The 11,057-nt window shown below is 43.6% G+C and overlaps 1 pseudogene; it reads left to right on the forward strand.

Moving 5' to 3' along the window:
• The first annotated feature begins 201 nt into the window (after positions 1 to 201).
• On the forward strand, positions 202 to 9,389 carry LOC120320676 (annotated as a pseudogene).
• The last annotated feature ends 1,668 nt before the right edge of the window (positions 9,390 to 11,057 follow it).

The raw sequence follows: 11,057 nt of genomic DNA on the forward strand, positions 1-11,057 counted from the left end.
AATAAATAAATAATACGACTGCCAAATATAAGTCGTTCACCCGACAAATATTTTTTCCTGTTAGGGTTGGATATTAATTTGTGTTTGTTTTTAGAAGTACTTACAACGCGGAGAAAAGATTCCAGTTCCACCATTTCAATTTTCTCCGTTTCCAGTTGTAAAAAATAAAATTTTCTTCGTTTTTATAAACATTTTTTCGACCGTGTTCCACATTCCAAGTGCTCCAACCGTAAATCAGGTGGATCTGATTACCGGTCATTTATACAATTCGCTGTTCACTCCAAGTCAGCTGTCCAATTAGTCCAAACTACGACGTTTCCACTTCGTAAATTTTACACCACTATACGGTCTTTTTCCGATGCTTTCTACCGTATACGGCGGCAAGCTTAAATTTATTAAGTGCAGTCTAAGAAATCTGTCCATATTTTAAAAAGTGTGACCGTGCTCCAAAACCGCTTCCTTCTCATTTCGCATTCCTTCGATTATGCCCATCGGGGACGATAAGAAGAAATTGTCCGCTGACAAACCCAGGTCTATTTTTTCACCACAAGGGCCCAAGAGTTCCAGAATCCCAAGCATTTCGGTGAAAACGCCTGCGCAGATTTCCGACGACTGTGCTACTCCATCCAAAAGCCACAGTAAAGCGCACAGCTAAAAATATGGCTGCTTCCGATCTAGCGCTAGCCAAATTCATTTCGGTTTCTGACCGCTTAAGCGAATTTGCGGCTCAGATCAACACTCCGGAATCCGCAACTCCAACCGTCACGATGCTTAGCGTCCGTCGCGACCATGTTGGAACCCTATGGGACAAGGTTGAAAAGGAATTCGACCTCTGCTCAGAGTGCCTTGTGTACAGTTAAATACAGTTATTGCTATTCAGTCCATGAAAGGTGTGTTGCCCAGCTCGTTGATAAAATCGAGCAGGGCACGTCTCGGTCAATCCCAGCCGCGAACGCTGCGCCCTAGGCCTACAGAAGTTTTCGCAGGCGACTATCTTCGCTGGCCGAGATCCGGGTTCTTTTCACAGCCATTTATATCAATAATCCACGGCTGACTGCGGTTAAAAAGTTATTCCATTTAAATGCCAAAACGCATGCGACGCGCATGCCATCGTTTCGATTTCGCCTCTCACCAACGAGGGTTTCCGCTCTGCGTGGGAAAACCTAATAGAGCGTTTCGAAAATAAACGATTGTTGGTAAACAGTCAATTGAAAATTCTTTTTAATGTGCATACGATACCACAGGAATCTGGGGCGGCCTTGAAGGTAGTGCAAAGTACTGTTCAGGGTTGCTTGCCTGCCTTAGAAATATCAGGCATCAACATTGAGAACTGGGACTGCCTGCTGGTATATCTGTGATCATCCAAGCTCCCGAAGATAACTCTCTCCTTATGGGAGCAGTCGCTTCATAAGAAAGCCGACATCCCGACATGGGTAGAGCTGAACACCTTCCTCACAGAACGTCATCGAACCCTAGAGGCCATCGATGATGTGAGACCGCCCGTACCAGTCAGTCGCACTCCAAAGCGATGAATTCAAGTGGGCCCTCTAGAAAAATAAATTCCTACGAGACGAAAGTGGCTCCAAAATCCAAAAGTTGCGACTTGTGCAACAAAGAAAACCATCCTGTCCGTGTATGTCCGTGTTTCCTCCAAATGTCGGTTGACGACCGGTCAGTTTACATTAAACGGAAGCAGTTATGCTTAAACTGCTTTGCAAAGGGACATCAGCTTCATGAGTGCAAAAGCACGCACAATTGTTTTACTCATCTAGTTGTGGACTCGCGTCGGGGTAAGACGTATTTTCATCGAGCTCTGTATAAAATCAATTTACTTAAGTGAAGTGAATAAATAAAACAAAATAAATTACAAACATCAGCGAAAAGACGCTATTAGCAATGTTAAATTGCAAATCTATAATATTTGTTGTGTGTGGAAACATTAAATTAAAACAAAAGCTAATTTAAATAGACAACAAACAAATCGACAGTTCCAAATCGACAGCCAACGCGATTTGCGCGCTCAGCGGCAAAAAAAACAAGACGAGCGCCGGCTCTCTCTCCAACGAAACAATGCATACTTCACCGTAGTGTCTGACGCCCGCGAGTGCCAAACAATCCATCGGGCCAATGACCTAGCACCTGCAGAAAGCAAACGAACGCGGTCTTGCTCACCAATGCTTATGACTGCACGATGTGAACCCGAACGCATTAAGAGCGTCTCTCTCGCGCTCTCCTCATTGCAAACGGTGTCAAGCTCTGTAGCTACCAGCACAGTAACTTCGATATCTACTGCAACTGCACCTATAGCAACAACAACAACAACACTATAATCAGTACCGAAAGCTGTGTACATTTCTGCTGAATCAACAACAACTAAAGCAAGTGCACTCTCTCCGACTCTAGAAAATAAAAGCGGACAAGAACCAAAACAAAACACAAAACTCTTTCAAACAGCTAAGCCCACAACACAAAACAGGCTGGCAATCAGTCGAAAATAAATCGCACCAACGTTGACAACACAACTTCAAATAGGTTTGCACTACTGGATGACTGCGAAGTGCATCCAATCAAAGAACAGGAGCAGAAGAAGATTAAGCCGCCACCAATATTTATACGAGAGAAAACCTCAAGTGCACTGGTTAACAAACTAGCTACGATCATCGGAGAAAACAAGTTTCACGTTATACCTCTTACCAAGGGAAATATACATGAAACGAAAGTGCAGACTCCGGATGAGTCTAGCCATCGATCAGTGACCAAGTACCTGGATGAAGCTGAAAAGAGTTACTATACCTACCAGCTTAAAAGTGCCAAAGGATTGCAGGTTGTCATTAAAGGAATTGAATCATCAGTGACCCCAACCGAAATTATCGAGGCACTAAAGGAGAAAAACTTTAAGGCAAAAACGGTGATCAACATTCTTCACAGGAAGAAAGAGCCGCAGCCACTCTTCAAAGTCGAACTGGAGACACCAGAATTTTACACCATTTTCTCACCCGTTACATCCTATACGGTCTTTTTCCGATGCTTTCTACCGTTTACGGCGGCAAGCTTAAATTTATTAAGTGCAGTCTAAGAAATCTGTCCATATTTTAAAAAGTGTGACCGTGCTCCAAAACCGCTTCCTTCTCATTTCGCATTTCTTCGATTATGCCCATCGGGGACGATAAGAAGAAATTGTCCGAGGGCAAGCCCAGGTCTATTTTTTCACCACAAGGGACCAAGAATTCCAAGCATTTCGGTAAAAACGCCTGCGCAGATTTTCGACGACTGTGCTACTCTATCCAAAGCCACAGTAAAGCGCACAGCTAAAAATATGGCTGCTTCCGATCTAGCGCTCCGGTTTCTTTTCACAGCCATTTATATCAATAATCCACGGCTGACTGCGGTTAAAAAGTTATTCCATTTAATCGCCAAAACGCATGCGACGCGCATGCCATCGTTTCGATTTCGCCTCTCACCAACGAGGGTTTCCGCTCTGCGTGGGAAACCCTAATAGAGCGTTTCGAAAATAAACGATTGTTGGTAAACAGTCAATTGAAAATTCTTTTTAATGTGCAGTCGATACCACAGGAATCTGGGGCGTCCTTGAAGGTAGTGCAAAGTACTGTTCAAGGTTGCTTAAACTGCTTTGCAAAGGGACATCAGCTTCGTGAGTGCAAAAGCACGCACAATTGTTTTACTCATCTAGTTGTGGACTAGCGTCGGGGTAAGACGTATTTTCATCGAGCTCTGTATAAAATCAATTTACTTAAGTGAAGTGAATAAATAAAACAAATTACGATCGCGAATCAAACACCACTTTGTTAGTAATTGGCAAGAAGACTGCCTACAATCTACCTCTTTAAGCCTCCAATGCTATAACGGTGCTCTCACTCTGGCTGCTGTCTATTGCCCACCCCGCTTCACAATATCAGAGGACAAATTCACAACACTCTTCGACTCGCTCCGTGAAAGGTTTGTTGCAGCTGGTGATTGGAATGCCAAGCACATGTACTGGGGATCTCGGATAGCGACCCCTAAAGGAAAACAGCTATACAACGCATTTATTAAACCGCAAAACAAGCTTAATTATGTTTCTCCGGGTACGCCTACATACTGGCCAGCAGATCCTAAAAAGCTTCCAGACTTGATTGACTTTGCCATCACCAAAAGGATATCCCAATCAATGATTACAGCTGAGGCACTTTCAGAAGTTTCATCTGATCACTGCCCGGTGCTCTTTAATCTGTTGTACCAACTGCAACACATCGATCGGCTGTATAGACTCACAAGCAACGGGACCAACTGGGAGAGGTACAAAAAATATGTTTGTTCACATACCGACTTCTCTAGCTCATTGAAAACCGAGCAAGACATCGATCAGTTTGTTGGTAGCCTAGAATCAACACTAGTTGCAGCAGCAAAAGCGGCAACTCCACAAGATACCCACGGATGCAGTAAAAAGTTCAACATGACAAGTCGAGATACCGAACTCCTTGTGCTTGAAAAACGACGACTTCGAAGGGAGTGGCAGGAGCACAGATCACCTGGCGCAAAGAGTAGACTAAAAGCAGCCTCTCGCAGACTTACTAAAGCTCTTAAGAAAAAAGAAGCGGACGCACAACTGCGTTACATCGAGAATCTCACGCCCACCAGCACAAAAAACTCTTTGTGGAAAGCCCACAGGAATCTGAAGGCACCAGCAGAAACTGTCGTACCCCTCCGTAACTCTACCGGAAACTGGTCTCGTAGTGACATGGACAGAGCAAGAGTCTTCGCTGATCATCTCAAAAAGGTATTCCAACCAAATCCAGCCACTAATTCATTTACTCTCCCACCCTTATCTGCATCTGACTTAGCAGCAAAAGATCCCATAGAATTCCGGCCAAGCGAAATAACGAAAGTCATAAAAGAGCAACTGAAGACTGGAAAATCGCCTAACTTCGATTTAATAACAACGAAAATGATCATCGAGCTTCCAATGTTTGCAGTTCTACAAATCTGCCTACTCTTCAACGCTATTACCAAAATTGGATACTTCCCTCAAAAGTGGAAGAAATCAGTTATAGTTATGATCCTACTTACTTGTCTCTCCAAGTTATTTGAAAAAGTACTGCTGCTACGAATCAGTCCCCACCTTAAAACACACGACACACTCCCATCGCACCAATTTGGTTTTCGGGCAAAACATGGAACTATTGAGCAGGTTAACCGCATCACAACGGGAATTCGCACTGCTTTTGAGCATCGGGAATATTGTACAGCTTTATTCTTAGACGTTGCACAAGCATTCGATAGAGTATGGTCGGATGGAATTATGTTTAAAATAACCAAACTGCTGCCTCAAAACTTACATAAGCTTCTAAAGTCTTACTTATACAAAAGAGTGTTCGCGGTTAGATGTAGTTCAAGCACTTCAAGCAATTGTACTATAAAAGCTGGAGTGCCCCAAGGAAGTGTATTAGGTCCAATTCTATACACCCTATACACGGCGGACATCTTCTTCGGATGAAAGAAGAAATTCTTCGAGTATGCAGCCAAAGTCGACTGCACAGCAACAATCAACCAGCCCAGCGTTAAATTTTTTAGGCCACATAGCACAAATCATCTCATAAAATAATAATTAGCTAGCTTAGAATAAGATTTAAAAACTTATTGCTAGTCTTTTAAGTAAAAGGAAAGATTCAATAAATAAAAAGATTTAAAAAAAAAAAAAAAAAAAACAAAATTGTTTTACTTGCCGTGGCCGGAATTACACGTTGTTGCACCGAAACAACCCCTTTTCCAGCAATTCAAGTCCTTCAAATCCTGCAAGGCCAATTTCTGCTAATAAAGCCAATATCCTTCCTAATGAGCAAGCCGGTGTTCAAAATTATTTCGCCACGGGTTCAAGAGCTATCCTTCTTGGCACCGCCCTGATCGACTCCGGATCAGAGGGAACAGTCATAACCGAGCGGCTGTTCAATCTAATTAGATTACCATTCCAGGTGGTTGAAGCCCAAGTCTCAGGCTTAAACCAAACAGTAGCCGCTCAGTCCAAGAAGCTCAGCAGTTTCACCATCCGATCTCCGACTAGGCCCGCGTGGCAGTTGGAGACGACGGCCTATGTCCTCCCTCAACTAGCCGGAAATCTGCCTTCCTACCCACATCCGCAAAATTTCCTTCGGGATCTTCCCGATTTTCCACTGGCGGATCCAAAATTCTATGAGAGCGCACAAATAGATGTTCTTATCGAAGCCGACATTCTGCTTCGGTGCTTCTGAGTGAAGCAAAAACCAACATCTGTGGCTCATCTTTCGGCTGGGTACTAACTGGGCCAGTGTCAGCCTTAGCACAAAGCAGAATTTCTTCCTTTTCGACGGAGATCTCCCATGCGTACGATAATTCACTGGACAAACTATCACCAAATTTTGGGAGGTGAAGAATATACCAACAAAGTTGGTAAAAGAATCCGATTCCCTGTGCGAGAAGAGTTTCCTTCAAACGACCACGAGAAACGAGTGCGGCAAATATGTCGTTACTCTGCCTTTTCGCGATCCAGAACATATCGGTCTTTCTCGTTGGCTCAGCTTTTAAGAAATGAGCAGCGTCTAAAAAGAGATGAGGCCTTAAAAGCGAGATACGATTCGGCGATCCAGGAATATCTCGACTAAAAGCACAGGCGACAAGTTCTTCCTACCCATGATTGCAACGCCTATTATATGCCACATCACGCCGTCTTAAAACCGGAGAGCGTAACTACTAAACTCCGTGTAGTATTCAATGCCTCCAGCCCTTCATCGAATGGTACCAGTTTAAATGATATCCTTCATGCTGGCCCTGTCTTACAGGGGTCAATTGCGCGCCTTTCCTGGCCATCCGAGTACTGCAGCAGCTAGCAGCTGAAGTAGAACCCAGCCATCCAAAAGCTAGCAATATCATTCGAAATTTTATGTATGTGGCTGATGTTCTAGCCGGAGCGGACTGGTGCAAGAGCTCCGAGACGCTCTGAATTCCGCCGGATTTCCATTGAGGAAATGGACCTCCAACCAAAAGGAAGTTTTAGCGGCCATTCAGAGCTACCATCTCTTAAATACTGATTTTCTCGATATCGATGCAGAAAGCACTGCCAAAACGAAAACATTCCAAATGAGCTTTTTCAGCGATGGCTAAATGTTTTCCAAAGTCATTCGGTTTTAGAGCAGATACGCATTCCACGCTGGCTCTCGTTTCATCCAGATTTCACAGTCGAGCTTCATGGCTTTTGCGATGCATCGCAAAAGGCTTATGGAGCGGCAATATATGTCCGCGTAGAAGTGGGCAGTGCCATTATGGTGAGACTCCTTACCGCAAAAACCCGGGTAGCACCAGTCAAATCAGTTTCGCCCCCAAGACTGGAGCTGTGCGGGCGTTATTGCTTTCCGAAATGGCTGCAGCCATCATTCCGCAGATGCCTACGATCAACTCCGAACTTTACTGCTGGGCGGACTCCACGATAGTGCTTGCATGGTTAAGCAAGCCAGCGTGCCAGTGGACCACATTTGTAGCCAATAGGGTGACGAAAATCGCCCAGGCCACAAAAACAGAGAATTGGTCTCATGTTCAATCTGAGCATAATCCAGCAGACCTGGTAAGTAGAGGAGTTTCCCTCCAAGATCTAGCCGATAGCCAGTTATGGTGGCACGGACCGACTTGGTTGCAAAATCCACGCAACCAATGGCCAACTCAGGTCGACAACGCTCCGGTGACCGACCTAGAGAAGCGTGCTCTGAAAGTCAATCTCACAAAAGCCCCTTCTGAAAAGTTGTTGGCACGTTTTTCCATGCTAGAGAAAGCTTTACGGGTCCTTGCTTATGTTCATCGCTTCATACCGCGGTGCAGGAAGCAGACATCTCCATCTGATGTGCATTTGCTGGGCACTGAAATCGCCGCCGCCGAGCGGTTCCTAATTTCGAACACTCAGCGGAGAGAATTCCCTGTGGAATATCACTGCCTAAGTGAAAAGCGTCCAGTGCCAAGTTCAAGTTCCATCCTAAGCATGAACCCGTTTCTAGATCCGCAAGGACTGATCAGGGCGTGCGGCTTTCGAAAGCCTTCAATACAATAAACGGCATCCAGTGATTCTTCCGTATAACTGCCTGCTTTCTCGCATCCATGGTAGTAACCAGTTATTGGTGCGCCTCATCCGGTCGAAATACCGGATTCCGACAATAAAGAACCTGATGAAAGCAGTAGTAAATTCGTGCAAAGTATGTGTGATCCACAAAAAGCGGTTGCAAAGCCAACTGATGGGTGTCCTGCCCAAAGAAAGAGCATCGTTCTCCCGACCATTCACGTATACTGGCATGGATTACGCCGGTCCGTTCGATATAAAGAACTATACGGAAAGAGCATGTCTTATTACAAAGGGGTGTGTGTTAGTTTTTATTTGTTTCTCCACCAAGGCCATCCATTTTGAGCCTACATCTGACTTAACGACCGAAAAGTTTCTTGCCGCCTTTGCTCGTTTTGTATCCAGAAGAGGGAGTCCACTTCAAGTCCAGTTAGATAATGGCAAAACCTTTGTTGGCGCTGCCATCTTGCTTTCCCGCGATTTCCTTCAAGCCGTAAAAGAGTCGGTGACGAATGCCTATAGTCATCAAGAGATGCAATGGCAATTTATTCCTCCTACCCATATGGTAAGCCTTCAGGAAGCAGGCGTAAAAAGTTTTAAGACGTTATTTTACAAGTGCACTTGTAACGAAAATACACGTTCGAAGAGCTCTCCACGCTCTTGGCAAAAATAGAAGCGTTCCAGGCCGCTCTCTCCTATGTCTGAGGATCCGACAGATTTGCTGGCTCTGACGCCAGGACATTAAGTCTGAAGTGACTTTGGTTCTTCAAAAAGCAGGTTTTGAATTGACAAATTGGTTTTTAAAAAATATTTTGCATCTGAGAACGCGGTAAAATTAATACCTATCTCGGATTCAGAGTGAGCTAAGGCGTTAGAGTGTTGTGGTTGCCTAGTGAAATTGCCACTTGTGTCATTGGTCTCCGATCGACAAAGGGGAACATACCATTAGCTTATTAATTCCCATTATGATTAAAGGAAATATCCTATTGAAGGAACTTTGGCTTAATAAGTTCTCCAAACTTTATGTTGAAAATTGTAATCGTCAAGCGCATTCTCGTTTTCGTCTCTCATCGGTCGCTAATAATTAATTATTATTGCCACCAAGTACTTTGTTGCTTTTTAAATAAACATATTACAAATTTTAAGTGCTACATAATATTGCATCTGGTGGAAACATAGAAGTTTAGCCAGCTATCCAATTCGGGACTATCAACTTCACCAAAAATAAGATTAAAAACAAGAGAGAACGCTATAGTCGAGTTCCCCGACTATCTGATACCCGTTACTCAGCTAGTGGAAGGGAGAAGGAGAGTCTTAAACACAGTTTTTTGCGGTTTGTAGGCGTTATAGTGGGCGTGGCAGAAAGTTTTTTGGCAAATCGATAGAAATTTACAAGACTAATACAGAAATGAAAAAATATCAAAACATTTTTCAAAAGTGTGGGCGTGGCAGCTTTGGGTGGTTTATGGGCGTTAGAGTGGGCGTGGCAAAAAGTTTTTTTGCAAATCGATAGAAATTTACAAGACCAATACAAAAATGGAAAAATATCAAAACATTTTTCAAAAGTGTGGGCGTGGCAGTTTTGGGCGGTTTGTGGCCGTTAGAGTGGGCGTGGCAACATGAATCGACAAACTTGCGCTGCGTCTATGTCTCTGGAGTCTGTATGCTTAATCTCAACTTTCTAGCTTTTGTAGTTTCTGAGATCACAGCGTTCATACGGACGGACAGACAGACGGACAGACGGACAGACGGACATGGTCATATCGACTCGGCTATTGGTCCTGATCAAGAATATATATACTTAATTAATGGGTACAACTTATCTTCAAAACATTGTGACACTTTGTCATAATAAACATAACGTTCAAGTACCCAAAAGACCACCAACAATTACACAAGTGTTCCAGCGATCAAGTAATATGATCTAACGCTTATACATAAGCCGATCGCGGAGCGTGGGAATGCTGCGCATGCACTTTGCAGCTCGAGTAGTCAGACCATACATGACATATGCATGCCTTCTGCATACATATGTAGATTTATATGGAACTATATGTATATAATAATAAGTACTATATATACGGGTCAGCTCAGCCCAAGTTGAGCGCATAAGAAACATTGGAATAAAGTAACTCTAACTGAGCAGACGCTTTGACTCTAAAAATACTGAACCTTCTTTGGGATCTTTGCGAACCGTGACAGGACGTCAGGACCTCAGGACATCAGGACATGAGACTAAGTCTCGCCTCCGCCTGACAACAAATGCCTTGCCACCTGGCCAACCAAATCACGGATAAAATTTGTGCAAAAATAATAACAACAACACGCAACAATTGATGGCAGAGGAGGCACCATTTTTGAACGCGCAGCCCTCGATACAAAGGGACTTGCCAACGTTAGAAGAAGCTCTGCAGAAAACCCTGCAGATGGACCACGCCCACTTACAATAGCTGAGTACCGGGCAAGGCAGGAAAGGAAGGAACCAAAGAAGCACAAACGCTCCGGAAAAAGGGTAAAGCTACTACAACGCCGACTGGTCAAGGAAATGACCCAGTTGGCCAGAGACGAGACATCCCAGCAACGCTACAAATAGCGTCTGGAAAACATTGAAAACAAGCTTTCGCAAGGTGCGAAACAACGCAAACGGGCTGCAAACATAAATGCCAATGACCCAATTTGCCTTAGTTTTAATTTCTAATTCCAAGCCGATGCGGGAAACCGCTGCTTGAAAAACACTAATATCTGTTAGGCTTTTTACTTACAGTGCGGTTGGACAATTTTTTTTATTATTGTAAACAAATATGTGAGCCAACCACATTTATTAACAACTAATATTTCCACGTCTGCAACATTTTTTTAAAAAATGACAAAATATAACAATTCTTAATTCTTAAACGTAAAAATTTTTATTTTTGATTTTCTAGAAGAAGAAAATAATATAATAATAATGAGTAAAACTCATTAATAGAAAATCTCGCTTTTT

This window comes from Drosophila yakuba, chromosome 2L (assembly GCF_016746365.2).
Source record: "Drosophila yakuba strain Tai18E2 chromosome 2L, Prin_Dyak_Tai18E2_2.1, whole genome shotgun sequence".
NCBI lineage: Eukaryota > Metazoa > Arthropoda > Insecta > Diptera > Drosophilidae > Drosophila > Drosophila yakuba.